At 41.6% G+C, this 24,223-nt stretch overlaps 24 pseudogenes; all 24 read left to right on the top strand.

The window, feature by feature from the left end:
• The first annotated feature begins 57 nt into the window (after window positions 1–57).
• Window positions 58–176, top strand: LOC137117215 (5S ribosomal RNA; annotated as a pseudogene).
• An 856-nt stretch (window positions 177–1,032) lies between these two features.
• On the top strand, window positions 1,033–1,151 carry LOC137117308 (5S ribosomal RNA; annotated as a pseudogene).
• An 855-nt stretch (window positions 1,152–2,006) lies between these two features.
• On the top strand, window positions 2,007–2,125 carry LOC137117307 (5S ribosomal RNA; annotated as a pseudogene).
• Window positions 2,126–2,992: 867 nt separating this feature from the next.
• LOC137117272 (5S ribosomal RNA) lies at window positions 2,993–3,111 on the top strand (annotated as a pseudogene).
• Window positions 3,112–3,968: 857 nt separating this feature from the next.
• On the top strand, window positions 3,969–4,087 carry LOC137117202 (5S ribosomal RNA; annotated as a pseudogene).
• Window positions 4,088–4,937: 850 nt separating this feature from the next.
• LOC137117463 (5S ribosomal RNA) lies at window positions 4,938–5,055 on the top strand (annotated as a pseudogene).
• Window positions 5,056–5,911: 856 nt separating this feature from the next.
• On the top strand, window positions 5,912–6,030 carry LOC137117305 (5S ribosomal RNA; annotated as a pseudogene).
• Window positions 6,031–6,897: 867 nt separating this feature from the next.
• On the top strand, window positions 6,898–7,016 carry LOC137117304 (5S ribosomal RNA; annotated as a pseudogene).
• An 867-nt stretch (window positions 7,017–7,883) lies between these two features.
• Window positions 7,884–8,002, top strand: LOC137117193 (5S ribosomal RNA; annotated as a pseudogene).
• Window positions 8,003–8,869: 867 nt separating this feature from the next.
• On the top strand, window positions 8,870–8,988 carry LOC137117376 (5S ribosomal RNA; annotated as a pseudogene).
• An 863-nt stretch (window positions 8,989–9,851) lies between these two features.
• On the top strand, window positions 9,852–9,970 carry LOC137117191 (5S ribosomal RNA; annotated as a pseudogene).
• Window positions 9,971–10,837: 867 nt separating this feature from the next.
• On the top strand, window positions 10,838–10,956 carry LOC137117190 (5S ribosomal RNA; annotated as a pseudogene).
• An 850-nt stretch (window positions 10,957–11,806) lies between these two features.
• Window positions 11,807–11,925, top strand: LOC137117213 (5S ribosomal RNA; annotated as a pseudogene).
• Window positions 11,926–12,793: 868 nt separating this feature from the next.
• LOC137117303 (5S ribosomal RNA) lies at window positions 12,794–12,912 on the top strand (annotated as a pseudogene).
• Window positions 12,913–13,779: 867 nt separating this feature from the next.
• LOC137117406 (5S ribosomal RNA) lies at window positions 13,780–13,898 on the top strand (annotated as a pseudogene).
• An 855-nt stretch (window positions 13,899–14,753) lies between these two features.
• Window positions 14,754–14,872, top strand: LOC137117268 (5S ribosomal RNA; annotated as a pseudogene).
• Window positions 14,873–15,739: 867 nt separating this feature from the next.
• Window positions 15,740–15,858, top strand: LOC137117302 (5S ribosomal RNA; annotated as a pseudogene).
• Window positions 15,859–17,691: 1,833 nt separating this feature from the next.
• LOC137117212 (5S ribosomal RNA) lies at window positions 17,692–17,810 on the top strand (annotated as a pseudogene).
• Window positions 17,811–18,678: 868 nt separating this feature from the next.
• LOC137117301 (5S ribosomal RNA) lies at window positions 18,679–18,797 on the top strand (annotated as a pseudogene).
• An 867-nt stretch (window positions 18,798–19,664) lies between these two features.
• LOC137117405 (5S ribosomal RNA) lies at window positions 19,665–19,783 on the top strand (annotated as a pseudogene).
• An 855-nt stretch (window positions 19,784–20,638) lies between these two features.
• On the top strand, window positions 20,639–20,757 carry LOC137117189 (5S ribosomal RNA; annotated as a pseudogene).
• Window positions 20,758–21,625: 868 nt separating this feature from the next.
• LOC137117299 (5S ribosomal RNA) lies at window positions 21,626–21,744 on the top strand (annotated as a pseudogene).
• Window positions 21,745–22,611: 867 nt separating this feature from the next.
• Window positions 22,612–22,730, top strand: LOC137117404 (5S ribosomal RNA; annotated as a pseudogene).
• An 855-nt stretch (window positions 22,731–23,585) lies between these two features.
• LOC137117270 (5S ribosomal RNA) lies at window positions 23,586–23,704 on the top strand (annotated as a pseudogene).
• The last annotated feature ends 519 nt before the right edge of the window (window positions 23,705–24,223 follow it).

The following is a 24,223-nucleotide window of genomic DNA, read 5'->3' as shown; positions in this document are numbered from 1 at the left end:
GTGTCATGCATTCTGCTTCTCCAGCATTTTTAAGAGCTGTTGATGATGTCAAATGCAGCTTACGGCCACACCGCTCTCTAAGCGCCCGATCTCGTCCGATCTCGGCAGCCAAATAGAGCCGGGCCTGGTTAGTACTTGGTAGGAAGACCGCGTGGGAATACCAGGTGCTGTAAGCTTTTTTGCTTGGGTTTACGGGCAGCACAAGCTGGTGTTACTGCCTATTTATTCATAGAAATTGTTCTATATTTTCATCAAATTTTGTTCTTTCATTACTGTTTTGCTACTTTATTGGTTTGTCAACCATCGTGCTTCATTACTAGTAGACCATGTTACGGTCCTGGCCATATGTGTTGTTTTTATTTTCTTGTTCTTATAGGTGCCCTGCCTGATTGGCCGGATTGAGGGGCAGTACAGGAAGCTGATTGGTCCATCCTACACTTCCTGGAGTTTTAAAAGTACGGTTCCCAACAGCTAGCGAGACTGTTTCTGGCAGCAGCACCTGTTTGCTGTTCTTGGTTTCCAAACCTTATTTAGCATTTTTGAATTGTTAGGTTTTGTGCCGTGGTTTTGTTTATAAATTGTATATTTTGTAAATAGTATTAAATCTGTAGGGGTGAACTGCCATTTTCTTGGACTGTTTTCCCATTAGGGAGTAAGGGTTAGCGACTGTCTTTTGGTTTGTTTCTTTCTATCAGGCTAGCTAGCACTTTCTGTGGGAAATGGCTTATTTTGTTTATTATGTTGGCCTTGGTTCGCCCTGAGTTGTAGTGTCATGTTTTGTTTGACACTTTCTGTCGTTTAAAATAAATATCATTCTGTTGGAACATCTCAATCCTGGATTTTGGTTTGAGGATCGGAGAGGGAACATGCAAATTTATCTTTGTATGTTGCACCCTGAGCCACTAGACAGGGGCGTAACAGACCAGTACAGTTATAGTACTTTGTACTTTGCCACATTTATCTTCTTCTTAGCAAGTGTCATGCATTCTGCTTCTCCAGCGTTTTTAAGAGCTGTTGATGATGTCAAATGCAGCTTACGGCCACACCGCTCTCTAAGCGCCCGATCTCGCCCGATCTCGGCAGCCAAATAGAGCCGGGCCTGGTTAGTACTTGGTAGGAAGACCGCCTGGGAATACCAGGTGCTGTAAGCTTTTTTGCTTGGGTTTACGGGCAGCACAAGCTGGTGTTACTGCCTATTTATTCATAGAAATTGTTCTATATTTTCATCAAATTTTGTTCTTTCATTGCTGTTTTGCTACTTTATTGGTTTGCCAACCATCGTGCTTCATTACTAGTAGACCATGTTACGGTCCTGGCCATATGTGTTGTTTTTATTTTCTTGTTCTTATAGGTGCCCTGCCTGATTGGCCGGATTGGGGGGAAGTACAGGAAGCTGATTGGTCCATCCTACACTTCCTGGAGTTTTAAAAGTACGGTTCCCAACAGCTAGCGAGGCTCTTTCTGGCAGCAGCACCTGTTTGCTGTTCTTGGTTTCCAAATCTTATTTAGCATTTTTGAATTGTTAGGTTTTGTGCCGTGGTTTTGTTTATAAATTGTATATTTTGTAAATAGTATTAAATCTGTAGGGGTGAACAGCCATTTTCTTTTGATTGTTTTCTCTTGTTTTCACATTAGGGAGTTAGGGTTAGCGACTGTCTTTTGGTTTGTTTATTTCTAGCATTTTCTGTGGGAAATGGCTTATTTTGTTTATTATGTTGGCCTTGGTTCGCCCTGAGTTGTAGTGTCATGTTTTGTTTGACACTTTCTTTCGTTTAAAATAAATATCATTCTGTTGGAACATCTCGATCCTGGATTTTGGTTTGGGGATCGGAGAGGGAACATGCTAATTTATCTTTGTATGTTGCACCCTGAGCCCCTAGACAGGGGCGTAACAGACCAGTACAGTTATAGTACTTTGTACTTTGCCACATTTATCTTCTTCTTAGCAAGTGTCATGCATTCTGCTTCTCCAGCGTTTTTAAGAGCTGTTGATGATGTCAAATGCAGCTTACGGCCACACCGCTCTCTAAGCGCCCGATCTCGCCCGATCTCGGCAGCCAAATAGAGCCGGGCCTGGTTAGTACTTGGTAGGAAGACCGCCTGGGAATACCAGGTGCTGTAAGCTTTTTTGCTTGGGTTTACGGGCAGCTCAAGCTGGTGTTACTGCCTATTTATTCATAGAAATTGTTCTATATTTTCATCAAATTTTGCTCTTTCATTGCTGTTTTGCTACTTTATTGGTTTGTCAACCATCGTGCTTCATTACTAGTAGACCATGTTACGGTCCTGGCCATATGTGTTGTTTTTATTTTCTTGTTCTTATAGGTGCCCTGCCTGATTGGCCGGATTTGGGGGAAGTACAGGAAGCTGATTGGTCCATCCTACACTTGCTGGAGTTTTAAAAGTACGGTTCCCAACAGCTAGCGAGGCTCTTTCTGGCAGCAGCACCTGTTTGCTGTTCTTGGTTTCCAAATCTTATTTAGCATTTTTGAATTGTTAGGTTTTGTGCCGTGGTTTTGTTTATAAATTGTATATTTTGTAAATAGTATTAAATCTGTAGGGGTGAACTGCCATTTTCTTTTGATTGTTTTCTCTTGTTTTCACATTAGGGAGTTAGGGTTAGCGACTATCTTTTGGTTTGTTTATTTCTATCAGGCTAGCTAGCACTTTCTGTGGGAAATGGCTTATTTTGTTTATTTTGTTGGCCTTGGTTCGCCCTGAGTTGTAGTGTCATGTTTTGTTTGACACTTTCTTTCGTTTAAAATAAATATCATTCTGTTGGAACATCTCAATCCTGGATTTTGGTTTGAGGATCGGAGAGGGAACGTGCAAATTTATCTTTGTATGTTGCACCCTGACCCCCTGGACAAGGGCGTAACAGACCAGTAGAGTCATAGTACTTTGTACTTTGCCACATTTATCTTCTTCTTAGCAAGTGTCATGCATTCTGCTTCTCCAGCGTTTTTAAGAGCTGTTGATGATGTCAAATGCAGCTTACGGCCACACCGCTCTCTAAGCGCCCGATCTCGTCGGATCTCGGCAGCCAAATAGGGCCGGGCCTGGTTAGTACTTGGTAGGAAGACCGCCTGGGAATACCAGGTGCTGTAAGCTTTTTTGCTTGGGTTTACGGGCAGCACAAGCTGGTGTTACTGCCTATTTATTCATAGAAATTGTTCTATATTTTCATCAAATTTTGTTCTTTCATTGCTGTTTTGCTACTTTATTGGTTTGCCAACCATCGTGCTTCATTACTAGTAGACCATGTTACGGTCCTGGCCATATGTGTTGTTTTTATTTTCTTGTTCTTACAGGTGCCCTGCCTGATTGGCCGGATTGGGGGGCAGTACAGGAAGCTGATTGGTCCATCCTACACTTCCTGGAGTTTTAAAAGTACGGTTCCCAACAGCTAGCGAGGCTCTTTCTGGCATCAGCACCTGTTTGCTGTTCTTGGTTTCCAAACCTTATTTAGCATTTTTGAATTGTTAGGTTTTGTGCCGTGGTTTTGTTTATAAATTGTATATTTTGTAAATAGTATTAAATCTGTAGGGGTGAACTGCCATTTTCTTTGGACTGTTTTCACATTAGGGAGTTAGGGTTAGCGACTGTCTTTTGGTTTGTTTATTTCTATCAGGCTAGCTAGCACTTTCTGTGGGAAATGGCTTATTTTGTTTGTTATGTTGGCCTTGGTTCGCCCTGAGTTGTAGTGTCATGTTTTGTTTGACACTTTCTTTCGTTTAAAATAAATATCATTCTGTTGGAACATCTCGATCCTGGATTTTGGTTTGGGGATCGGAGAGGGAACATGCTAATTTATCTTTGTATGTTGCACCCTGACCCCCTAGACAGGGGCGTAACAGACCAGTACAGTTATAGTACTTTGTACTTTGCCACATTTATCTTCTTCTTAGCAAGTGTCATGCATTCTGCTTCTCCAGCGTTTTTAAGAGCTGTTGATGATGTCAAATGCAGCTTACGGCCACACCGCTCTCTAAGCGCCCGATCTCGTCCGATCTCGGCAGCCAAATAGAGCTGGGCCTGGTTAGTACTTGGTAGGAAGACCGCCTGGGAATACCAGGTGCTGTAAGCTTTTTTGCTTGGGTTTACGGGCAGCACAAGCTGGTGTTACTGCCTATTTATTCATAGAAATTGTTCTATATTTTCATCAAATTTTGTTCTTTCATTGCTGTTTTGCTACTTTATTGGTTTGTCAACCATCGTGCTTCATTACTAGTAGACCATGTTACGGTCCTGGCCATATGTGTTGTTTTTATTTTGTTGTTCTTATAGGTGCCCTGCCTGATTGGCCAGATTTGGGGGAAGTACAGGAAGCTGATTGGTCCATCCTACACTTCCTGGAGTTTTAAAAGTACGGTTCCCAACAGCTAGCGAGGCTCTTTCTGGCATCAGCACCTGTTTGCTGTTCTTGGTTTCCAAACCTTATTTAGCATTTTTGAATTGTTAGGTTTTGTGCCGTGGTTTTGTTTATAAATTGTATATTTTGTAAATAGTATTAAATCTGTAGGGGTGAACTGCCATTTTCTTTGGACTGTTTTCACATTAGGGAGTTAGGGTTAGCGACTGTCTTTTGGTTTGTTTATTTCTATCAGGCTAGCTAGCACTTTCTGTGGGAAATGGCTTATTTTGTTTATTATGTTGGCCTTGGTTCGCCCTGAGTTGTAGTGTCATGTTTTGTTTGACACTTTCTTTTGTTTAAAATAAATATCATTCTGTTGGAACATCTCGATCCTGGATTTTGGTTTGGGGATCGGAGAGGGAACATGCTAATTTATCTTTGTATGTTGCACCCTGACCCCCTAGACAGGGGCGTAACAGACCAGTACAGTTATAGTACTTTGCCACATTTATTTTCTTCTTAGCAAGTGTCATGCATTCTGCTTCTCCAGCGTTTTTAAGAGCTGTTGATGATGTCAAATGCAGCTTACGGCCACACCGCTCTCTAAGCGCCCGATCTCGTCCGATCTCGGCAGAAAATAGGGCCGGGCCTTGTTAGTACTTGGTAGGAAGACCGCCTGGGAATTCCAGGTGCTGTAAGCTTTTTTGATTGGGTTTACGGGCAGCACAAGCTGGTGTTACTGCCTATTTATTCATAGAAATTGTTCTATATTTTCATCAAATTTTGTTCTTTCATTGCTGTTTTGCTACATTATTGGTTTGTCAACCATCGTGCTTCATTACTAGTAGACCATGTTACGGTCCTGGCCATATGTGTTGTTTTTATTTTGTTGTTCTTATAGGTGCCCTGCCTGATTGGCCGGATTGAGGGGCAGTACAAGAAGCTGATTGGTCCATCCTACACTTCCTGGAGTTTTAAAAGTACGGTTCCCAACAGCTAGCGAGGCTCTTTCTGGCAGCAGCACCTGTTTGCTGTTCTTGGTTTCCAAACCTTATTTAGCATTTTTGAATTGTTAGGTTTTGTGCCGTGGTTTTGTTTATAAATTGTATATTTTGTAATTCGTATTAAATCTGTAGGGGTGAACTGCCATTTTCTTGGACTGTTTTCCCATTAGGGAGTAAGGGTTAGCGACTGTCTTTTGGTTTGTTTCTTTCTATCAGGCTAGCTAGCACTTTCTGTGGGAAATGGCTTATTTTGTTTATTATGTTGGCCTTGGTTCGCCCTGAGTTGTAGTGTCATGTTTTGTTTGACACTTTCTTTCGTTTAAAATAAATATTATTCTGTTGGAACATCTCGATCCTGGATTTTGGTTTGGGGATCGGAGAGGGAACATGCTAATTTATCTTTGTATGTTGCACCCTGAGCCACTAGACAGGGGCGTAACAGACCAGTACAGTTATAGTACTTTGTACTTTGCCACATTTATCTTCTTCTTAGCAAGTGTCATGCATTCTGCTTCTCCAGCGTTTTTAAGAGCTGTTGATGATGTCAAATGCAGCTTACGGCCACACCGCTCTCTAAGCGCCCGATCTCGCCCGATCTCGGCAGCCAAATAGAGCCGGGCCTGGTTAGTACTTGGTAGGAAGACCGCCTGGGAATACCAGGTGCTGTAAGCTTTTTTGCTTGGGTTTACGGGCAGCTCAAGCTGGTGTTACTGCCTATTTATTCATAGAAATTGTTCTATATTTTCATCAAATTTTGTTCTTTCATTGCTGTCGTGCTACTTTATTTGTTTGTCAACCATCGTGCTTCATCACTAGTAGACCATGTTACGGTCCTGGCCATATGTGTTGTTTTTATTTTCTTGTTCTTATAGGTGCCCTGCCTGATTGGCCGGATTTGGGGGAAGTACAGGAAGCTGATTGGTCCATCCTACACTTCCTGGAGTTTTAAAAGTACGGTTCCCAACAGCTAGCGAGGCTCTTTCTGGCATCAGCACCTGTTTGCTGTTCTTGGTTTCCAAACCTTATTTAGCATTTTTGAATTGTTAGGTTTTGTGCCGTGGTTTTGTTTATAAATTGTGTATTTTGTAAATAGTATTAAATCTGTTGGGGTGAACAGCCATTTTCTTTTGATTGTTTTCTCTTGTTTTCACATTAGGGAGTTAGGGTTAGCGACTGTCTTTTGGTTTGTTTATTTCTATCAGGCTAGCTAGCATTTTCTGTGGGAAATGGCTTATTTTGTTTATTATGTTGGCCTTGGTTCGCCCTGAGTTGTAGTGTCATGTTTTGTTTGACACTTTCTTTCGTTTAAAATAAATATCATTCTGTTGGAACATCTCGATCCTGGATTTTGGTTTGGGGATCGGAGAGGGAACATGCTAATTTATCTTTGTATGTTGCACCCTGAGCCCCTAGACAGGGGCGTAACAGACCAGTACAGTTATAGTACTTTGTACTTTGCCACATTTATCTTCTTCTTAGCAAGTGTCATGCATTCTGCTTCTCCAGCGTTTTTAAGAGCTGTTGATGATGTCAAATGCAGCTTACGGCCACACCGCTCTCTAAGCGCCCGATCTCGCCCGATCTCGGCAGCCAAATAGAGCCGGGCCTGGTTAGTACTTGGTAGGAAGACCGCCTGGGAATACCAGGTGCTGTAAGCTTTTTTGCTTGGGTTTACGGGCAGCTCAAGCTGGTGTTACTGCCTATTTATTCATAGAAATTGTTCTATATTTTCATCAAATTTTGCTCTTTCATTGCTGTTTTGCTACTTTATTGGTTTGTCAACCATCGTGCTTCATTACTAGTAGACCATGTTACGGTCCTGGCCATATGTGTTGTTTTTATTTTCTTGTTCTTATAGGTGCCCTGCCTGATTGGCCGGATTTGGGGGAAGTACAGGAAGCTGATTGGTCCATCCTACACTTGCTGGAGTTTTAAAAGTACGGTTCCCAACAGCTAGCGAGGCTCTTTCTGGCAGCAGCACCTGTTTGCAGTTCTTGGTTTCCAAATCTTATTTAGCATTTTTGAATTGTTAGGTTTTGTGCCGTGGTTTTGTTTATAAATTGTATATTTTGTAAATAGTATTAAATCTGTAGGGGTGAACTGCCATTTTCTTTTGATTGTTTTCTCTTGTTTTCACATTAGGGAGTTAGGGTTAGCGACTATCTTTTGGTTTGTTTATTTCTATCAGGCTAGCTAGCACTTTCTGTGGGAAATGGCTTATTTTGTTTATTATGTTGGCCTTGGTTCGCCCTGAGTTGTAGTGTCATGTTTTGTTTGACACTTTCTTTCGTTTAAAATAAATATCATTCTGTTGGAACATCTCAATCCTGGATTTTGGTTTGAGGATCGGAGAGGGAACGTGCAAATTTATCTTTGTATGTTTCACCCTGACCCCCTAGACAGGGGCGTAACAGACCAGTACAGTTATAGTACTTTGTACTTTGCCACATTTATCTTCTTCTTAGCAAGTGTCATGCATTCTGCTTCTCTAGCGTTTTTAAGAGCTGTTGATGATGTCAAATGCAGCTTACGGCCACACCGCTCTCTAAGCGCCCGATCTCGTCCGATCTCGGCAGCCAAATAGAGCCGGGCCTGGTTAGTACTTGGTAGGAAGACCGCCTGGGAATACCAGGTGCTGTAAGCTTTTTTGCTTGGGTTTACGGGCAGCACAAGCTGGTGTTACTGCCTATTTATTCATAGAAATTGTTCTATATTTTCATCAAATTTTGTTCTTTCATTGCTGTTTTGCTACTTTATTGGTTTGCCAACCATCGTGCTTCATTACTAGTAGACCATGTTACGGTCCTGGCCATATGTGTTGTTTTTATTTTCTTGTTCTTATAGGTGCCCTGCCTGATTGGCCGGATTGGGGGGCAGTACAGGAAGCTGATTGGTCCATCCTACACTTGCTGGAGTTTTAAAAGTACGGTTCCCAACAGCTAGCGAGGCTCTTTCTGGCATCAGCACCTGTTTGCTGTTCTTGGTTTCCAAACCTTATTTAGCATTTTTGAATTGTTAGGTTTTGTGCCGTGGTTTTGTTTATAAATTGTGTATTTTGTAAATAGTATTAAATCTGTAGGGGTGGACTGCCATTTTCTTTTGATTGTTTTCTCTTGTTTTCACATTAGGGAGTTAGGGTTAGCGACTGTCTTTTGGTTTGTTTATTTCTATCAGGCTAGCTAGCACTTTCTGTGGGAAATGGCTTATTTTGTTTATTATGTTGGCCTTGGTTCGCCCTGAGTTGTAGTGTCATGTTTTGTTTGACACTTTCTTTCGTTTAAAATAAATATCATTCTGTTGGAACATCTCGATCCTGGATTTTGGTTTGGGGATCAGAGAGGGAACATGCTAATTTATCTTTGTATGTTGCACCCTGAACCCCTAGACAGGGGCGTAACAGACCAGTACAGTTATAGTACTTTGTACTTTGCCACATTTATCTTCTTCTTAGCAAGTGTCATGCATTCTGCTTCTCCAGCGTTTTTAAGAGCTGTTGATGATGTCAAATGCAGCTTACGGCCACACCGCTCTCTAAGCGCCCGATCTCGTCCGATCTCGGCAGCCAAATAGAGCCCGGCCTGGTTAGTACTTGGTAGGAAGACCGCCTGGGAATACCAGGTGCTGTAAGCTTTTTTGCTTGGGTTTACGGGCAGCACAAGCTGGTGTTACTGCCTATTTATTCATAGAAATTGTTCTATATTTTCATCAAATTTTGTTCTTTCATTGCTGTTTTGCTACTTTATTGGTTTGTCAACCATCGTGCTTCATTACTAGTAGACCATGTTACGGTCCTGGCCATATGTGTTGTTTTTATTTTCTTGTTCTTATAGGTGCCCTGCCTGATTGGCCGGATTGGGGGGCAGTACAGGAAGCTGATTGGTCCATCCTACACTTCCTGGAGTTTTAAAAGTACGGTTCCCAACAGCTAGCGAGGCTCTTTCTGGCAGCAGCACCTGTTTGCTGTTCTTGGTTTCCAAACCTTATTTAGCATTTTTGAATTGTTAGGTTTTGTGCCGTGGTTTTGTTTATAAATTGTATATTTTGTAAATAGTATTAGATCTGTAGGGGTGAACTGCCATTTTCTTTTGATTGTTTTCTCTTGTTTTCACAATAGGGAGTTAGGGTTAGCGACTGTCTTTTGGATTGTTTATTTCTATCAGGCTAGCTAGCACTTTCTGTGGGAAATGGCTTATTTTGTTTATTATGTTGGCCTTGGTTCGCCCTGAGTTGTAGTGTCATGTTTTGTTTGACACTTTCTTTCGTTTAAAATAAATATCATTCTGTTGGAACATCTCGATCCTGGATTTTGGTTTGGGGATCGGAGAGGGAACATGCTAATTTATCTTTGTATGTTGCACCCTGACCCCCTAGACAAGGGCGTAACAGACCAGTAGAGTCATAGTACTTTGTACTTTGCCACATTTATCTTCTTCTTAGCGTCATGCATTCTGCTTCTCCAGCGTTTTTAAGAGCTGTTGATGATGTCAAATGCAGCTTACGGCCACACCGCTCTCTAAGCGCCCGATCTCGTCCGATCTCGGCAGCCAAATAGAGCCGGGCCTGGTTAGTACTTGGTAGGAAGACCGCCTGGGAATACCAGGTGCTGTAAGCTTTTTTGCTTGGGTTTACGGGCAGCACAAGCTGGTGTTACTGCCTATTTATTCATAGAAATTGTTCTATATTTTCATCAAATTTTGTTCTTTCATTGCTGTTTTGCTACTTTATTGGTTTGTCAACCATCGTGCTTCATTACTAGTAGACCATGTTACGGTCCTGGCCATATGTGTTGTTTTTATTTTGTTGTTCTTATAGGTGCCCTGCCTGATTGGCCGGATTGGGGGGCAGTACAGGAAGCTGATTGGTCCATCCTACACTTCCTGGAGTTTTAAAAGTACGGTTCCCAACAGCTAGCGAGGCTCTTTCTGGCAGCAGCACCTGTTTGCTGTTCTTGGTTTCCAAACCTTATTTAGCATTTTTGAATTGTTAGGTTTTGTGCCGTGGTTTTGTTTATAAATTGTATATTTTGTAAATAGTATTAGATCTGTAGGGGTGAACTGCCATTTTCTTTTGATTGTTTTCTCTTGTTTTCACAATAGGGAGTTAGGGTTAGCGACTGTCTTTTGGATTGTTTATTTCTATCAGGCTAGCTAGCACTTTCTGTGGGAAATGGCTTATTATGTTTGTTATGTTGGCCTTGGTTCGCCCTGAGTTGTAGTGTCATGTTTTGTTTGACACTTTATTTCGTTTAAAATAAATATCATTCTGTTGGAACATCTCGATCCTGGATTTTGGTTTGGGGATCGGAGAGGGAACATGCTAATTTATCTTTGTATGTTGCACCCTGACCCCCTAGACAGGGGCGTAACAGACCAGTACAGTTATAGTACTTTGTACTTTGCCACATTTATCTTCTTCTTAGCAAGTGTCATGCATTCTGCTTCTCCAGCGTTTTTAAGAGCTGTTGATGATGTCAAATGCAGCTTACGGCCACACCGCTCTCTAAGCGCCCGATCTCGTCCGATCTCGGCAGCCAAATAGAGCTGGGCCTGGTTAGTACTTGGTAGGAAGACCGCCTGGGAATACCAGGTGCTGTAAGCTTTTTTGCTTGGGTTTACGGGCAGCACAAGCTGGTGTTACTGCCTATTTATTCATAGAAATTGTTCTATATTTTCATCAAATTTTGTTCTTTCATTGCTGTTTTGCTACTTTATTGGTTTGTCAACCATCGTGCTTCATTACTAGTAGACCATGTTACGGTCCTGGCCATATGTGTTGTTTTTATTTTGTTGTTCTTATAGGTGCCCTGCCTGATTGGCCAGATTTGGGGGAAGTACAGGAAGCTGATTGGTCCATCCTACACTTCCTGGAGTTTTAAAAGTACGGTTCCCAACAGCTAGCGAGGCTCTTTCTGGCATCAGCACCTGTTTGCTGTTCTTGGTTTCCAAACCTTATTTAGCATTTTTGAATTGTTAGGTTTTGTGCCGTGGTTTTGTTTATAAATTGTATATTTTGTAAATAGTATTAAATCTGTAGGGGTGAACTGCCATTTTCTTTGGACTGTTTTCACATTAGGGAGTTAGGGTTAGCGACTGTCTTTTGGTTTGTTTATTTCTATCAGGCTAGCTAGCACTTTCTGTGGGAAATGGCTTATTTTGTTTATTATGTTGGCCTTGGTTCGCCCTGAGTTGTAGTGTCATGTTTTGTTTGACACTTTCTTTTGTTTAAAATAAATATCATTCTGTTGGAACATCTCGATCCTGGATTTTGGTTTGGGGATCGGAGAGGGAACATGCTAATTTATCTTTGTATGTTGCACCCTGACCCCCTAGACAGGGGCGTAACAGACCAGTACAGTTATAGTACTTTGCCACATTTATTTTCTTCTTAGCAAGTTTCATGCATTCTGCTTCTCCAACGTTTTTAAGAGCTGTTGATGATGTCAAATGCAGCTTACGGCCACACCGCTCTCTAAGCGCCCGATCTCGTCCGATCTCGGCAGCCAAATAGAGCCGGGCCTGGTTAGTACTTGGTAGGAAGACCGCGTGGGAATACCAGGTGCTGTAAGCTTTTTTGCTTGGGTTTACGGGCAGCACAAGCTGGTGTTACTGCCTATTTATTCATAGAAATTGTTCTATATTTTCATCAAATTTTGTTCTTTCATTACTGTTTTGCTACTTTATTGGTTTGTCAACCATCGTGCTTCATTACTAGTAGACCATGTTACGGTCCTGGCCATATGTGTTGTTTTTATTTTCTTGTTCTTATAGGTGCCCTGCCTGATTGGCCGGATTGAGGGGTAGTACAGGAAGCTGATTGGTCCATCCTACACTTGCTGGAGTTTTAAAAGTACGGTTCCCAACAGCTAGCGAGGCTCTTTCTGGCATCAGCACCTGTTTGCTGTTCTTGGTTTCTAAACCTTATTTAGCATTTTTGAATTGTTAGGTTTTGTGCCGTGGTTTTGTTTTTAAATTGTATATTTTGTAAATAGTATTAAATCTGTAGGGGTGGACTGCCATTTTTCTTTTGATTGTTTTCTCTTGTTTTCACATTAGGGAGTTAGGGTTAGCGACTGTCTTTTGGTTTGTTTCTTTCTATCAGGCTAGCTAGCACTTTCTGTGGGAAATGGCTTATTTTGTTTATTATGTTGGCCTTGGTTCGCCCTGAGTTGTAGTGTCATGTTTTGTTTGACACTTTCTTTCGTTTAAAATAAATATTATTCTGTTGGAACATCTCGATCCTGGATTTTGGTTTGGGGATCGGAGAGGGAACATGCTAATTTATCTTTGTATGTTGCACCCTGAGCCACTAGACAGGGGCGTAACAGACCAGTACAGTTATAGTACTTTGTACTTTGCCACATTTATCTTCTTCTTAGCAAGTGTCATGCATTCTGCTTCTCCAGCGTTTTTAAGAGCTGTTGATGATGTCAAATGCAGCTTACGGCCACACCGCTCTCTAAGCGCCCGATCTCGCCCGATCTCGGCAGCCAAATAGAGCCGGGCCTGGTTAGTACTTGGTAGGAAGACCGCCTGGGAATACCAGGTGCTGTAAGCTTTTTTGCTTGGGTTTACGGGCAGCTCAAGCTGGTGTTACTGCCTATTTATTCATAGAAATTGTTCTATATTTTCATCAAATTTTGTTCTTTCATTGCTGTTTTGCTACTTTATTGGTTTGTCAACCATCGTGCTTCATCACTAGTAGACCATGTTACGGTCCTGGCCATATGTGTTGTTTTTATTTTCTTGTTCTTATAGGTGCCCTGCCTGATTGGCCGGATTTGGGGGAAGTACAGGAAGCTGATTGGTCCATCCTACACTTCCTGGAGTTTTAAAAGTACGGTTCCCAACAGCTAGCGAGGCTCTTTCTGGCATCAGCACCTGTTTGCTGTTCTTGGTTTCCAAACCTTATTTAGCATTTTTGAATTGTTAGGTTTTGTGCCGTGGTTTTGTTTATAAATTGTGTATTTTGTAAATAGTATTAAATCTGTTGGGGTGAACAGCCATTTTCTTTTGATTGTTTTCTCTTGTTTTCACATTAGGGAGTTAGGGTTAGCGACTGTCTTTTGGTTTGTTTATTTCTATCAGGCTAGCTAGCATTTTCTGTGGGAAATGGCTTATTTTGTTTATTATGTTGGCCTTGGTTCGCCCTGAGTTGTAGTGTCATGTTTTGTTTGACACTTTCTTTCGTTTAAAATAAATATCATTCTGTTGGAACATCTCGATCCTGGATTTTGGTTTGGGGATCGGAGAGGGAACATGCTAGTTTATCTTTGTATGTTGCACCCTGAGCCCCTAGACAGGGGCGTAACAGACCAGTACAGTTATAGTACTTTGTACTTTGCCACATTTATCTTCTTCTTAGCAAGTGTCATGCATTCTGCTTCTCCAGCGTTTTTAAGAGCTGTTGATGATGTCAAATGCAGCTTACGGCCACACCGCTCTCTAAGCGCGCGATCTCGCCCGATCTCGGCAGCCAAATAGAGCCGGGCCTGGTTAGTACTTGGTAGGAAGACCGCCTGGGAATACCAGGTGCTGTAAGCTTTTTTGCTTGGGTTTACGGGCAGCACAAGCTGGTGTTACTGCCTATTTATTCATAGAAATTGTTCTATATTTTCATCAAATTTTGTTCTTTCATTGCTGTTTTGCTACTTTATTGGTTTGCCAACCATCGTGCTTCATTACTAGTAGACCATGTTACGGTCCTGGCCATATGTGTTGTTTTTATTTTCTTGTTCTTATAGGTGCCCTGCCTGATTGGCCGGATTGGGGGGAAGTACAGGAAGCTGATTGGTCCATCCTACACTTCCTGGAGTTTTAAAAGTACGGTTCCCAACAGCTAGCGAGGCTCTTTCTGGCAGCAGCACCTGTTTGCTGTTCTTGGTTTCCAAATCTTATTTAGCATTTTTGAATTGTTAGGTTTTGTGCCGTGGTTTTGTTTATAAATTGTATATTTTGTAAATAGTATTAAATCTGTAGGGGTGAACAGCCATTTTCTTTTGATTGTTTTCTCTTGTTTTCACATTAGGGAGTTAGGGTTAGCGACTGTCTTTTGGTTTGTTTATTTCTAGCATTTTCTGTGGGAAATGGCTTATTTTGTTTATTATGTTGGCCTTGGTTCGCCCTGAGTTGTAGTGTCATGTTTTGTTTGACACTTTCTTTCGTTTAAAATAAATATCATTCTGTTGGAACATCTCAATCCTGGATTTTGGTTTGAGGATCGGAGAGGGAACGTGCAAATTTATCTTTGTATGTTTCACCCTGACCCCCTAGACAGGGGCGTAACAGACCAGTACAGTTATAGTACTTTGTACTTTGCCACATTTATCTTCTTCTTAGCAAGTGTCATGCATTCTGCTTCTCTAGCGTTTTTAAGATCTGTTGATGATGTCAAATGCAGCTTACGGCCACACCGCTCTCTAAGCGCCCGATCTCGTCCGATCTCGGCAGCCAAATAGAGCCGGGCCTGGTTAGTACTTGGTAGGAAGACTGCCTGGGAATACCAGGTGCTGTAAGCTTTTTTGCTTGGGTTTACGGGCAGCACAAGCTGGTGTTACTGCCTATTTATTCATAGAAATTGTTCTATATTTTCATCAAATTTTGTTCTTTCATTGCTGTTTTGCTACTTTATTGGTTTGCCAACCATCGTGCTTCATTACTAGTAGACCATGTTACGGTCCTGGCCATATGTGTTGTTTTTATTTTCTTGTTCTTATAGGTGCCCTGCCTGATTGGCCGGATTGGGGGGCAGTACAGGAAGCTGATTGGTCCATCCTACACTTGCTGGAGTTTTAAAAGTACGGTTCCCAACAGCTAGCGAGGCTCTTTCTGGCATCAGCACCTGTTTGCTGTTCTTGGTTTCCAAACCTTATTTAGCATTTTTGAATTGTTAGGTTTTGTGCCGTGGTTTTGTTTATAAATTGTGTATTTTGTAAATAGTATTAAATCTGTAGGGGTGGACTGCCATTTTCTTTTGATTGTTTTCTCTTGTTTTCACATTAGGGAGTTAGGGTTAGCGACTGTCTTTTGGTTTGTTTATTTCTATCAGGCTAGCTAGCACTTTCTGTGGGAAATGGCTTATTTTGTTTATTATGTTGGCCTTGGTTCGCCCTGAGTTGTAGTGTCATGTTTTGTTTGACACTTTCTTTCGTTTAAAATAAATATCATTCTGTTGGAACATCTCGATCCTGGATTTTGGTTTGGGGATCGGAGAGGGAACATGCTAATTTATCTTTGTATGTTGCACCCTGAGCCCCTAGACAGGGGCGTAACAGACCAGTACAGTTATAGTACTTTGTACTTTGCCACATTTATCTTCTTCTTAGCAAGTGTCATGCATTCTGCTTCTCCAGCGTTTTTAAGAGCTGTTGATGATGTCAAATGCAGCTTACGGCCACACCGCTCTCTAAGCGCCCGATCTCGCCCGATCTCGGCAGCCAAATAGAGCCGGGCCTGGTTAGTACTTGGTAGGAAGACCGCCTGGGAATACCAGGTGCTGTAAGCTTTTTTGCTTGGGTTTACGGGCAGCACAAGCTGGTGTTACTGCCTATTTATTCATAGAAATTGTTCTATATTTTCATCAAATTTTGTTCTTTCATTGCTGTTTTGCTACTTTATTGGTTTGTCAACCATCGTGCTTCATTACTAATAGACCATGTTACGGTCCTGGCCATATGTGTTGTTTTCATTTTCTTGTTCTTATAGGTGCCCTGCCTGATTGGCCGGATTGGGGGGCAGTACAGGAAGCTGATTGGTCCATCCTACACTTGCTGGAGTTTTAAAAGTACGGTTCCCAACAGCTAGCGAGGCTCTTTCTAGCATCAGCACCTGTTTGCTGTTCTTGGTTTCCAAACCTTATTTAGCATTTTTGAATTGTTAGGTTTTGTGCCGTGGTTTTGTTTATAAATTGTATATTTTGTAAATAGTATTAAATCTGTAGGGGTGAACTGCCATTTTCCTTGGACTGTTTTCACATTAGGGAGTTAGGGTTATCGATTTTCTTTTGGTTTGTTTATTTCTATCAGGCTAGCTAGCACTTTCTGTGGGAAATGGCTCATTTTGTTTATTATGTTGGCCTTGGTTCGCCCTGAGTTGTAGTGTCATGTTTTGTTTGACACTTTCTTTCGTTTAAAATAAATATCATTCTGTTGGAACATCTCGATCCTGGATTTTGGTTTGGGGATCGGAGAGGGAAAATGCTAATTTATCTTTGTATGTTGCACCCTGACCCCCTAGACAGGGGCGTAACAGACCAGTACAGTTATAGTACTTTGTACTTTGACACATTTATCTTCTTCTTAGCAAGTGTCATGCATTCTGCTTCTCTAGCGTTTTTAAAAGCTGTTGATGAAGTCAAATGCAGCTTACGGCCACACCGCTCTCTAAGCGCCCGATCTCAGCAGCCAAATAGAGCCGGGCCTGGTTAGTACTTGGTAGGAAGACCGCCTGGGAATACCAGGTGCTGTAAACTTTTTTACTTGGGTTTACGGGTAGCACAAACTTGTGTTACTGCCTATTTATTCATAGAAATTGTTGTATATTTTCATCAAATTTTGTTCTTTCATTGTTGTTTTGCTACTTTATTGGTTTGTCAACCATCGTGCTTCATTACTAGTAGACCATGTTACGGTCCTGGCCATATGTGTTGTTTTTATTTTGTCGTTCTTATAGGTGCCCTGCCTGATTGGCCGGATTGAGGGGCAGTACAGGAAGCTGATTGGTCCATCCTACACTTCCTGGAGTTTTAAAAGTACGGTTTCCAACAGCTAGCGAGGCTCTTTCTGGCATCAGCACCTGTTTGCTGTTCTTGGTTTCCAAACCTTATTTAGCATTTTTGAATTGTTAGGTTTTGTGCCGTGGTTTTGTTTATAAATTGTATATTTTGTAAATAGTATTAAATCTGTAGGGGTGAACAGCCATTTTCTTTTGATTGTTTTCTCTTTTTTTCACATTAGGGAGTTAGGGTTAGCGACTGTGTTTTGGTTTGTTTATTTCTATCAGGCTAGCTAGCAATTTCTGTGGGAAATGGCTTATTTTGTTTATTATGTTGGCCTTGGTTCGCCCTGAGTTGTAGTGTCATGTTTTGTTTGACACTTTCTTTCGTTTAAAATAAATATCATTCTGTTGGAACATCTCGATCCTGGATTTTGGTTTGGGGATCGGAGAGGGAACATGCTAATTTATCTTTGTATGTTGCACCCTGACCCCCTGGACAGGGGCGTAAAAGACCAGTACAGTTATAGTACTTTGTACTTTGCCACATTTATCTTCGTCTTAGCAAGTTTCATGCATTCTGCTTCTCCAACGTTTTTAAGAGCTGTTGATGATGTCAAATGCAGCTTACGGCCACACCGCTCTCTAAGCGCCCGATCTCGTCCGATCTCGGCAGCCAAATAGAGCCGGGCCTGGTTAGTACTTGGTAGGAAGACCGCGTGGGAATACCAGGTGCTGTAAGCTTTTTTGCTTGGGTTTACGGGCAGCACAAGCTGGTGTTACTGCCTATTTATTCATAGAAATTGTTCTATATTTTCATCAAATTTTGTTCTTTCATTACTGTTTTGCTACTTTATTGGTTTGTCAACCATCGTGCTTCATTACTAGTAGACCATGTTACGGTCCTGGCCATATGTGTTGTTTTTATTTTCTTGTTCTTATAGGTGCCCTGCCTGATTGGCCGGATTGAGGGGTAGTACAGGAAGCTGATTGGTCCATCCTACACTTGCTGGAGTTTTAAAAGTACGGTTCCCAACAGCTAGCGAGGCTCTTTCTGGCATCAGCACCTGTTTGCTGTTCTTGGTTTCTAAACCTTATTTAGCATTTTTGAATTGTTAGGTTTTGTGCCGTGGTTTTGTTTTTAAATTGTATATTTTGTAAATAGTATTAAATCTGTAGGGGTGGACTGCCATTTTTCTTTTGATTGTTTTCTCTTGTTTTCACATTAGGGAGTTAGGGTTAGCGACTGTCTTTTGGTTTGTTTCTTTCTATCAGGCTAGCTAGCACTTTCTGTGGGAAATGGCTTATTTTGTTTATTATGTTGGCCTTGGTTCGCCCTGAGTTGTAGTGTCATGTTTTGTTTGACACTTTCTTTCGTTTAAAATAAATATTATTCTGTTGGAACATCTCGATCCTGGATTTTGGTTTGGGGATCGGAGAGGGAACATGCTAATTTATCTTTGTATGTTGCACCCTGAGCCACTAGACAGGGGCGTAACAGACCAGTACAGTTATAGTACTTTGTACTTTGCCACATTTATCTTCTTCTTAGCAAGTGTCATGCATTCTGCTTCTCCAGCGTTTTTAAGAGCTGTTGATGATGTCAAATGCAGCTTACGGCCACACCGCTCTCTAAGCGCCCGATCTCGCCCGATCTCGGCAGCCAAATAGAGCCGGGCCTGGTTAGTACTTGGTAGGAAGACCGCCTGGGAATACCAGGTGCTGTAAGCTTTTTTGCTTGGGTTTACGGGCAGCTCAAGCTGGTGTTACTGCCTATTTATTCATAGAAATTGTTCTATATTTTCATCAAATTTTGTTCTTTCATTGCTGTTTTGCTACTTTATTGGTTTGTCAACCATCGTGCTTCATCACTAGTAGACCATGTTACGGTCCTGGCCATATGTGTTGTTTTTATTTTCTTGTTCTTATAGGTGCCCTGCCTGATTGGCCGGATTTGGGGGAAGTACAGGAAGCTGATTGGTCCATCCTACACTTCCTGGAGTTTTAAAAGTACGGTTCCCAACAGCTAGCGAGGCTCTTTCTGGCATCAGCACCTGTTTGCTGTTCTTGGTTTCCAAACCTTATTTAGCATTTTTGAATTGTTAGGTTTTGTGCCGTGGTTTTGTTTATAAATTGTGTATTTTGTAAATAGTATTAAATCTGTTGGGGTGAACAGCCATTTTCTTTTGATTGTTTTCTCTTGTTTTCACATTAGGGAGTTAGGGTTAGCGACTGTCTTTTGGTTTGTTTATTTCTATCAGGCTAGCTAGCATTTTCTGTGGGAAATGGCTTATTTTGTTTATTATGTTGGCCTTGGTTCGCCCTGAGTTGTAGTGTCATGTTTTGTTTGACACTTTCTTTCGTTTAAAATAAATATCATTCTGTTGGAACATCTCGATCCTGGATTTTGGTTTGGGGATCGGAGAGGGAACATGCTAGTTTATCTTTGTATGTTGCACCCTGAGCCCCTAGACAGGGGCGTAACAGACCAGTACAGTTATAGTACTTTGTACTTTGCCACATTTATCTTCTTCTTAGCAAGTGTCATGCATTCTGCTTCTCCAGCGTTTTTAAGAGCTGTTGATGATGTCAAATGCAGCTTACGGCCACACCGCTCTCTAAGCGCGCGATCTCGCCCGATCTCGGCAGCCAAATAGAGCCGGGCCTGGTTAGTACTTGGTAGGAAGACCGCCTGGGAATACCAGGTGCTGTAAGCTTTTTTGCTTGGGTTTACGGGCAGCACAAGCTGGTGTTACTGCCTATTTATTCATAGAAATTGTTCTATATTTTCATCAAATTTTGTTCTTTCATTGCTGTTTTGCTACTTTATTGGTTTGCCAACCATCGTGCTTCATTACTAGTAGACCATGTTACGGTCCTGGCCATATGTGTTGTTTTTATTTTCTTGTTCTTATAGGTGCCCTGCCTGATTGGCCGGATTGGGGGGAAGTACAGGAAGCTGATTGGTCCATCCTACACTTCCTGGAGTTTTAAAAGTACGGTTCCCAACAGCTAGCGAGGCTCTTTCTGGCAGCAGCACCTGTTTGCTGTTCTTGGTTTCCAAATCTTATTTAGCATTTTTGAATTGTTAGGTTTTGTGCCGTGGTTTTGTTTATAAATTGTATATTTTGTAAATAGTATTAAATCTGTAGGGGTGAACAGCCATTTTCTTTTGATTGTTTTCTCTTGTTTTCACATTGGGAAGTTAGGGTTAGCGACTGTCTTTTGGTTTGTTTATTTCTAGCATTTTCTGTGGGAAATGGCTTATTTTGTTTATTATGTTGGCCTTGGTTCGCCCTGAGTTGTAGTGTCATGTTTTGTTTGACACTTTCTTTCGTTTAAAATAAATATCATTCTGTTGGAACATCTCAATCCTGGATTTTGGTTTGAGGATCGGAGAGGGAACATGCAAATTTATCTTTGTATGTTTCACCCTGACCCCCTAGACAGGGGCGTAACAGACCAGTACAGTTATAGTACTTTGTACTTTGCCACATTTATCTTCTTCTTAGCAAGTGTCATGCATTCTGCTTCTCTAGCGTTTTTAAGATCTGTTGATGATGTCAAATGCAGCTTACGGCCACACCGCTCTCTAAGCGCCCGATCTCGTCCGATCTCGGCAGCCAAATAGAGCCGGGCCTGGTTAGTACTTGGTAGGAAGACCGCCTGGGAATACCAGGTGCTGTAAGCTTTTTTGCTTGGGTTTACGGGCAGCACAAGCTGGTGTTACTGCCTATTTATTCATAGAAATTGTTCTATATTTTCATCAAATTTTGTTCTTTCATTGCTGTTTTGCTACTTTATTGGTTTGCCAACCATCGTGCTTCATTACTAGTAGACCATGTTACGGTCCTGGCCATATGTGTTGTTTTTATTTTCTTGTTCTTATAGGTGCCCTGCCTGATTGGCCGGATTGGGGGGCAGTACAGGAAGCTGATTGGTCCATCCTACACTTGCTGGAGTTTTAAAAGTACGGTTCCCAACAGCTAGCGAGGCTCTTTCTGGCATCAGCACCTGTTTGCTGTTCTTGGTTTCTAAACCTTATTTAGCATTTTTGAATTGTTAGGTTTTGTGCCGTGGTTTTGTTTTTAAATTGTATATTTTGTAAATAGTATTAAATCTGTAGGGGTGGACTGCCATTTTTCTTTTGATTGTTTTCTCTTGTTTTCACATTAGGGAGTTAGGGTTAGCGACTGTCTTTTGGTTTGTTTCTTTCTATCAGGCTAGCTAGCACTTTCTGTGGGAAATGGCTTATTTTGTTTATTATGTTGGCCTTGGTTCGCCCTGAGTTGTAGTGTCATGTTTTGTTTGACACTTTCTTTCGTTTAAAATAAATATTATTCTGTTGGAACATCTCGATCCTGGATTTTGGTTTGGGGATCGGAGAGGGAACATGCTAATTTATCTTTGTATGTTGCACCCTGAGCCACTAGACAGGGGCGTAACAGACCAGTACAGTTATAGTACTTTGTACTTTGCCACATTTATCTTCTTCTTAGCAAGTGTCATGCATTCTGCTTCTCCAGCGTTTTTAAGAGCTGTTGATGATGTCAAATGCAGCTTACGGCCACACCGCTCTCTAAGCGCCCGATCTCGCCCGATCTCGGCAGCCAAATAGAGCCGGGCCTGGTTAGTACTTGGTAGGAAGACCGCCTGGGAATACCAGGTGCTGTAAGCTTTTTTGCTTGGGTTTACGGGCAGCTCAAGCTGGTGTTACTGCCTATTTATTCATAGAAATTGTTCTATATTTTCATCAAATTTTGTTCTTTCATTGCTGTTTTGCTACTTTATTGGTTTGTCAACCATCGTGCTTCATCACTAGTAGACCATGTTACGGTCCTGGCCATATGTGTTGTTTTTATTTTCTTGTTCTTATAGGTGCCCTGCCTGATTGGCCGGATTTGGCGGAAGTACAGGAAGCTGATTGGTCCATCCTACACTTCCTGGAGTTTTAAAAGTACGGTTCCCAACAGCTAGCGAGGCTCTTTCTGGCATCAGCACCTGTTTGCTGTTCTTGGTTTCCAAACCTTATTTAGCATTTTTGAATTGTTAGGTTTTGTGCCGTGGTTTTGTTTATAAATTGTGTATTTTGTAAATAGTATTAAATCTGTTGGGGTGAACAGCCATTTTCTTTTGATTGTTTTCTCTTGTTTTCACATTAGGGAGTTAGGGTTAGCGACTGTCTTTTGGTTTGTTTATTTCTATCAGGCTAGCTAGCATTTTCTGTGGGAAATGGCTTATTTTGTTTATTATGTTGGCCTTGGTTCGCCCTGAGTTGTAGTGTCATGTTTTGTTTGACACTTTCTTTCGTTTAAAATAAATATCATTCTGTTGGAACATCTCGATCCTGGATTTTGGTTTGGGGATCGGAGAGGGAACATGCTAGTTTATCTTTGTATGTTGCACCCTGAGCCCCTAGACAGGGGCGTAACAGACCAGTACAGTTATAGTACTTTGTACTTTGCCACATTTATCTTCTTCTTAGCAAGTGTCATGCATTCTGCTTCTCCAGCGTTTTTAAGAGCTGTTGATGATGTCAAATGCAGCTTACGGCCACACCGCTCTCTAAGCGCGCGATCTCGCCCGATCTCGGCAGCCAAATAGAGCCGGGCCTGGTTAGTACTTGGTAGGAAGACCGCCTGGGAATACCAGGTGCTGTAAGCTTTTTTGCTTGGGTTTACGGGCAGCACAAGCTGGTGTTACTGCCTATTTATTCATAGAAATTGTTCTATATTTTCATCAAATTTTGTTCTTTCATTGCTGTTTTGCTACTTTATTGGTTTGCCAACCATCGTGCTTCATTACTAGTAGACCATGTTACGGTCCTGGCCATATGTGTTGTTTTTATTTTCTTGTTCTTATAGGTGCCCTGCCTGATTGGCCGGATTGGGGGGAAGTACAGGAAGCTGATTGGTCCATCCTACACTTCCTGGAGTTTTAAAAGTACGGTTCCCAACAGCTAGCGAGGCTCTTTCTGGCAGCAGCACCTGTTTGCTGTTCTTGGTTTCCAAATCTTATTTAGCATTTTTGAATTGTTAGGTTTTGTGCCGTGGTTTTGTTTATAAATTGTATATTTTGTAAATAGTATTAAATCTGTAGGGGTGAACAGCCATTTTCTTTTGATTGTTTTCTCTTGTTTTCACATTAGGGAGTTAGGGTTAGCGACTGTCTTTTGGTTTGTTTATTTCTAGCATTTTCTGTGGGAAATGGCTTATTTTGTTTATTATGTTGGCCTTGGTTCGCCCTGAGTTGTAGTGTCATGTTTTGTTTGACACTTTCTTTCGTTTAAAATAAATATCATTCTGTTGGAACATCTCGATCCTGGATTTTGGTTTGGGGATCGGAGAGGGAACATGCTAATTTATCTTTGTATGTTGCACCCTGACCCCCTAGACAAGGGCGTAACAGACCAGTAGAGTCATAGTACTTTGTACTTTGCCACATTTATCTTCTTCTTAGCAAGTGTCATGCATTCTGCTTCTCCAGCGTTTTTAAGAGCTGTTGATGATGTCAAATGCAGCTTACGGCCACACCGCTCTCTAAGCGCCCGATCTCGTCGGATCTCGGCAGCCAAATAGGGCCGGGCCTGGTTAGTACTTGGTAGGAAGACCGCCTGGGAATACCAGGTGCTGTAAGCTTTTTTGCTTGGGTTTACGGGCAGCACAAGCTGGTGTTACTGCCTATTTATTCATAGAAATTGTTCTATATTTTCATCAAATTTTGTTCTTTCATTGCTGTTTTGCTACTTTATTGGTTTGCCAACCATCGTGCTTCATTACTAGTAGACCATGTTACGGTCCTGGCCATATGTGTTGTTTTTATTTTCTTGTTCTTATAGGTGCCCTGCCTGATTGGCCGGATTGGGGGGCAGTACAGGAAGCTGATTGGTCCATCCTACACTTCCTGGAGTTTTAAAAGTACGGTTCCCAACAGCTAGCGAGGCTCTTTCTGGCATCAGCACCTGTTTGCTGTTCTTGGTTTCCAAACCTTATTTAGCATTTTTGAATTGTTAGGTTTTGTGCCGTGGTTTTGTTTATAAATTGTATATTTTGTAAATAGTATTAAATCTGTAGGGGTGAACTGCCATTTTCTTTGGACTGTTTTCACATTAGGGAGTTAGGGTTAGCGACTGTCTTTTGGTTTGTTTATTTCTATCA

This window comes from Channa argus, unplaced genomic scaffold, assembly GCF_033026475.1.
Source record: "Channa argus isolate prfri unplaced genomic scaffold, Channa argus male v1.0 Contig034, whole genome shotgun sequence".
NCBI lineage: Eukaryota > Metazoa > Chordata > Actinopteri > Anabantiformes > Channidae > Channa > Channa argus.
The sequence above is the reverse complement of the archived record's forward strand: the minus strand, read 5'-3'. Positions and strand labels throughout refer to the sequence as shown.